Below are 5,761 nucleotides of genomic sequence, written 5' to 3'. Positions count from 1 at the left end.
GTGCACCTGACTCACGGTGCACAAGCTAGAGAACCAGAGGGCAGGGCACAGGCGACTGAGCTGCACGTCCACAAGAACATTCCATGATGGTGTCTGAACTGATTTGCACTGTGTGACATGGTGTGACAGCTGAGCACTTATACTCTGGTCAGTGCCGCCAAGAAACCAAATGTTTAATATTTAGCCATGGGTGAAGTGCTCACCTAGCAGACAGGCTGCCCAGGGTTTGGACTCCACGACACCGCACAGCTGAGTGGGCAGCATGACCAGGAAGCTTGAGGTTATCCTGGACTACATAGTGAGTTAGAGGCCAGCCTCGGCAAAGTGAGATCTTGTCTTAATTAAATAATTAATTAAACTAGCCATGGTGACTACTGGTCATCATATTGGCCAGCACAGTTCTAGAAAACCTGAGGAGACGCTCAGTAGCGTTTGTTCTGGGGAGTTTCATCATGTGACCTGCCTCACTAGGTGACATGGAAGGTGCAACTTTGGTTATCTCTTATAATGTTGTATTAAAAAAAACAAAAACTCATTCCTTGTCCTCTGTATAAAGGAGCATCCAGGTCAGCATTTATCAAAAGTGACCAAAGCTTTGGCGTCTGCTTCTGCCTTCCTCAGAGTCTCAGGGACAGATGCTGGCTAGGCAAGGTCTCCTAGCCACACTGATTTCTCTGAGGTGGCCTGCTCACCCAAGCCAACCAGGAAAAGAGAGTCTGCTAGGTAAGCCTCTGGGCACAGGATAATGATGATGATGACATTTGATGTGAGTCCCCACCTAGTATTGTCCCTGATCTTAGAACCCCGCCCAAGACTTCTCCAGTTTCTGTTAAATCCCTGTGGCTCAGAGTTCCCTGGTAGTCTGTGTGGGCTTTTCAAAGCAGGGACAACCACCTCATTCTCTTCTTGATTTGGCAGACAAAGTTAATATCCACTATGTGACCTCAGATGGCAAAAGGGACTCTAAAGGTAGGACTCAATTACAATCTTGAAAAAAGATTCCCCTTGCTGGCCAGTAATGGTGCAGACCTTTAATTCCAGCACTCAGGAGGCAGAGGCATGCAGATCTCTGAGTTTAGGGCCAGCCTGGTCTACACAGAGAAACCGTCTTGGGGAAGGAAAAAAAAAAAAAAGACTATGCTGAGCTCTCTGGGTGAGCCTAATACAAATCACAAGGGTGTTCTTGAGAAGGAGACAGGAGGGTCTGGGTCATTGGTAGGAGACAGTGATGAAGGGAACAGGCTGGAGTGACTACAGAAAGAGGCTGAAAGTCAAGGAAGGCAATCAGTCTAGAGAAATTGGAGAGGGCCCTATGGTTTCCACGAAGCATTCAGCCCCCACCAATGCCTTGATCTAGACCTCTGAAGAGCAGAACTGTAAAATGATAAATCTGTGCTGCATTAAGCCTCGTATTTGGGTCATTTCTGTAAGTGTAGATGCAGACACCCCCCCAGGAGGGGGAGGGGATCTCCTGCCACCCCCAGGACAGGGAAGAGCCTCGAGGACCAGGCTTATTTCCTGCAGGTCCACTTCCCTCCAGCATGCTTTGCCCCACAGCTGACCAGCCTGTCCTGCCCAATAGGTCACCGACTGCTGTGTGGGTCATTCTCAGTGACCGACGCTGCTCTAAGGCTGGGTCCTCCCACTGCCCTGTGGCCTTCTGCACTGGGCCTTGGGTGGTCCGAAGACACATCCTCCAGCGCTCTCCTCCACCCACCCCCCACCACACACACCCTCCTTTGCTGTCTCCTCCTCCTCCTTCCCCAAAGTCAGCGTCCAAAGCCAGAAGAGCAAGCAAGAATGGGAACCAAATCCCATTTCCAACTCAGGAAGGACCTGTCTCTGTCTGTCTCTGTCTCTGTCTGTCTCTCTGTCTCTGTATGTCTCTGTCTCTGTGTCTCTCTGTCTCTGTCTGTCTGTCTCTCTCTCTGGTGCTTATGATGACAAAATCCTGTAGTGGCAGTATCCCTCTGCTTGCCCCCAGCCTTGTAGTCTGAGCAAGCCCTAGAGGCTGCATTCTAAGCTGTGTGTGTGTGTGTGTGTGTGTGTGTGTGAGAGAGAGAGAGAGAGAGAGAGAGAGAGAGAGAGAGAGAGAGAGAGAAGGGGGGGGAGGGAGGGAGGGAGGGAGAGGGAGGAGGTGAATGTGGTGGTGCACACCTTTGATTCCAGCATTCAGGAAGCAAAAGCAATTGGATCTCTGGGAGTCAAGGCCAGTCTGGTCTACATAGCAAGTTCCAGGACAGCCAAGACTATATAGAGAGACTCTGTCTTGAAGAAGAGGGGGAGAAGGAGGGGGAGGGGGAAGGAGGAGGATGGGAGAGGTGGGGAAGACTACAATGATCAGGTCGCAGCCATCATCTGGAGATCTGGAAGTGTGAGGCTAAATCTCTTGTGAATCTTTAATCATCACAACCACTCTCTTGACCAGGCTCGGGACACACACTTTGTGTAACACACCTAGGTGTCCTGGCTGTTCTCGCTCACAAACCTCAGGCTTCTGTGGACTCAGTACTGGAGAAACGCATCTTGCCGCTGAGGTACCACATGTGGAATAAAGCTGCCATCTGGATGTTTTAGCTGACTCCAGGGAGAGTAGAAGAACCTCCAGCCGAGCTCAGTCCAGGTGGATGACTCATAAAAAGCAAACCTCTGTCAGATGACTAGAGATGGGTCCTCTTCTTTTCTCTATTTCATCTTTTTTTTAACACAATGGAGGATAATTGAAGCGTTCTGTACCCAGCTTCCAGCTGACATAGATGGGTTGTTTCCCTACCTTCGGGCTCTTCTTGATTTCTTGGCCCAGCCCCTCCCATCCTCTCTACGTCAGATACCTGTGGTGCAGAGCTGAGAGTACCTACCCAACCAGTTCTCTGTGTAGCCGAGTGTAATGAATTAATTAGTCCCACACAGCATTTCCATTGATCTCCAGTCTCCTCCTTTCATCAAGAGCCCTTGCAGCTGGGGCATTAAGGACTGAGCAAGTGTGACAGGGGCCATGGCAGACACAGAACCCCACCTCTAGCTGTCGGTCACTGGAGATGCTGAAGGCATGGCTGCCGTGACAACCGAACTCATCCCAAACAAACATGCTTCCTATCTGTTAGGATTTCACTATGAAGTATCCCCACGTGCTCCCGAACCACAGCTGACGGCACTATTTTGAGAAGTAGTGAAAACTTGAGGGAAGGGGCAGCTGGAAGCAGTAAGTTTCTGGTAGAGTGTGTCTTCCTACTCCAGCATCCCCTTCCGCCATGATGCTCCGTGGCGCCCTGCTTTACCACCTGCCCAGAAACAACAGAACCAGCCATGGGTCAAGCCTTTCCTCCCTGGCATTGCTTATGTTGGGTATTTGGTCACGGTGATGACAAAATTCATCAACTTGCCTGTGCTACCTGAGAAGCAAATCCCTCAACATGTCAAGGAGTGAGTGAGGCAAGGACAAGCTGGAAGAACAGATGCTTCCAGATGCTTCCATTTGGCCAGATGCCCCAGATAAGAGTGGCTGCTCTGTGGTGCCAGCCATCAGGCTCTTTCATCTCAGGTGGAGCTTGTGGAGGAAGAAACACATTTTGCCGGCCATTTGGGAGACTACCCAGGGCACAGCAAGCTCTTTTGAAGCATGGCTCACTCTTCAGGTAAGAATCACAGCAGCAGTTCTCTCTCTCTCTCTCTCTCTCTCTCTCTCTCTCTCTCTCTCTCTCTCTCTCTCTCTCTTCTCCCTCTCTCCGTGTGTGTGTGTGTGTGTGTGTGTGTGTGTGTGTGTGTGTGTGTGTGTGTAAAAACAAGGACTCACTCTTTGCAGGGACAGGGACAGACATTGTGTGTCCCCTCCAAGGCTTCCATTGCATTCCTCCATGCAGAGCTGACAGCTGGTGGTGACTTAGGCACATTTATTCATGAACCAAGGAACCTCCAGGACACAGACCCAGACCACAGCTGCTCCCCTTTGGGACACCACCATTGCATGGGTCTCTCAGGGTCCCAGGTAAATCAGTGAGCAGGAAAGACAGGAAAGGACATGGCTTCTGGAGGAACAAATGTGAAGAGACAAGAATTTGCACAAATGACCTTGGTCAGACCCTGAAGAGAAGGAATGTCTGAGGGAGATTTTCAATACACAGGGATCTCATGAGAAATGGATGAGAAATGGATATAATCATCCTTGGTGCCAGAGACTGGAGATCACCATAGTTCAAGGATATGATACATTTTTCTGTGGATAATGTCACTCAGGCTACTACCTTACTCAATAAACAACTCAATTATTCAGTCCCATAAAATTTTGTTAAGGCTTCATGACCACAGCCAGCAAGGGAAATCAGAGGGGAAAGAAGGCTACGGTACCCTGTGATAAGTTCAGAAATGAAAATGCATACCCAGACCAGAGAACACCCTTGAGAGAACGAATGCCAGTTTCTGGAGTATTCCGGAAGGCTTCCAAGAGAAGGAATCGATGAGATGAGTCTTGAAGGGTAAACAATGTGTTGTAGCTCCTGCAAGGTCGGGCTCACCTTTCTTTAGTAGCTGACAGCCCATGGTCTGTGGTTGTGCCCCCCTCCCCCCATTTAAAGATGGAAGCACAAAGCTGTGATGATGGATGAGAAGTGGAGATGAGTTCATGATCATCTCTGGTCCCCACCTGACCCTGGGACGAGCCAGTCTTCAAAGTGCCAAGTGTTGGCACAATGGGCTTGTCCCAAAGGGCGTATAGTTTTGAGAATCTATGGCAACATTAATAAGATAAATAGAATTAAGGAAGAATAGACACAACACATCTTGGGGCTGGGGAGATGGTTCAGTTGATAAAATAAAAACACAAGAATGTTGTTTTCCTCTCCAGCAGCTTGGTTCAGTAACACATGCCTGTAAGGCCAGCGCTGGGAAAGTGAAGCAAGGCGATTCCAGAGACTCACAGGCCAGGCCATCCAGCCAAGTGAGTGAGCTCCGTATTCAGTGAAAGAGTGTCTCAAAAATAAAATACACAGTGGATGAGGACATCCGGACATCTACCTCTGGGCTCCACACCTAAGCACACACCTATACATGTATATAGCCCTCACATATGTAGGAATGCTCACACACAGAGGAATGCACACACACACAGAGGAATGCACACACACAGAGGAATGCACACACACACACTGGAATACACACTCACAGAATAATGCACACACACAGTGGAATGCACACACACAGAGGAATGCACACACAGTGGAATGCACACACACAGTGGAATACACACACACAGTGGAATGCACACACACAGTGGAATGCACACACACAGTGGAATGCACACACACAGTGGAATGCACACACACAGTGGAATGCACACACACAGTGGAATACACACACACAGTGGAATACACACACACAGAGGAATACACACACACAGAGGAATACATACACAAAGGAATACACACACAGTGGAATACACACAACACACAGAGGAATGCACACACACAGAGGAATACACACACACACAGAGAAATGCACACACACAGAGAAATGCACACACACAGAGGAATGCACACACAGAGGAATGCACACACAGTGGAATGCACACACACAGTGGAATGCACACACACAGTGGAATACACACACACAGAGGACTACACACACAGAGGAATACACACACAGAGGAATGCACACATACAGAGGAATACACACACAGGGGAATGCACACACACAGAGGAATGCACACACAGTGGAATACACACACACAGAGGAATACACACACACAGTAGAATGCACACACACAGTG

The sequence above is a fragment of the Peromyscus leucopus genome, chromosome 1, assembly GCF_004664715.2.
Source record: "Peromyscus leucopus breed LL Stock chromosome 1, UCI_PerLeu_2.1, whole genome shotgun sequence".
NCBI lineage: Eukaryota > Metazoa > Chordata > Mammalia > Rodentia > Cricetidae > Peromyscus > Peromyscus leucopus.
The sequence above is the reverse complement of the archived record's forward strand: the minus strand, read 5'-3'. Positions refer to the sequence as shown.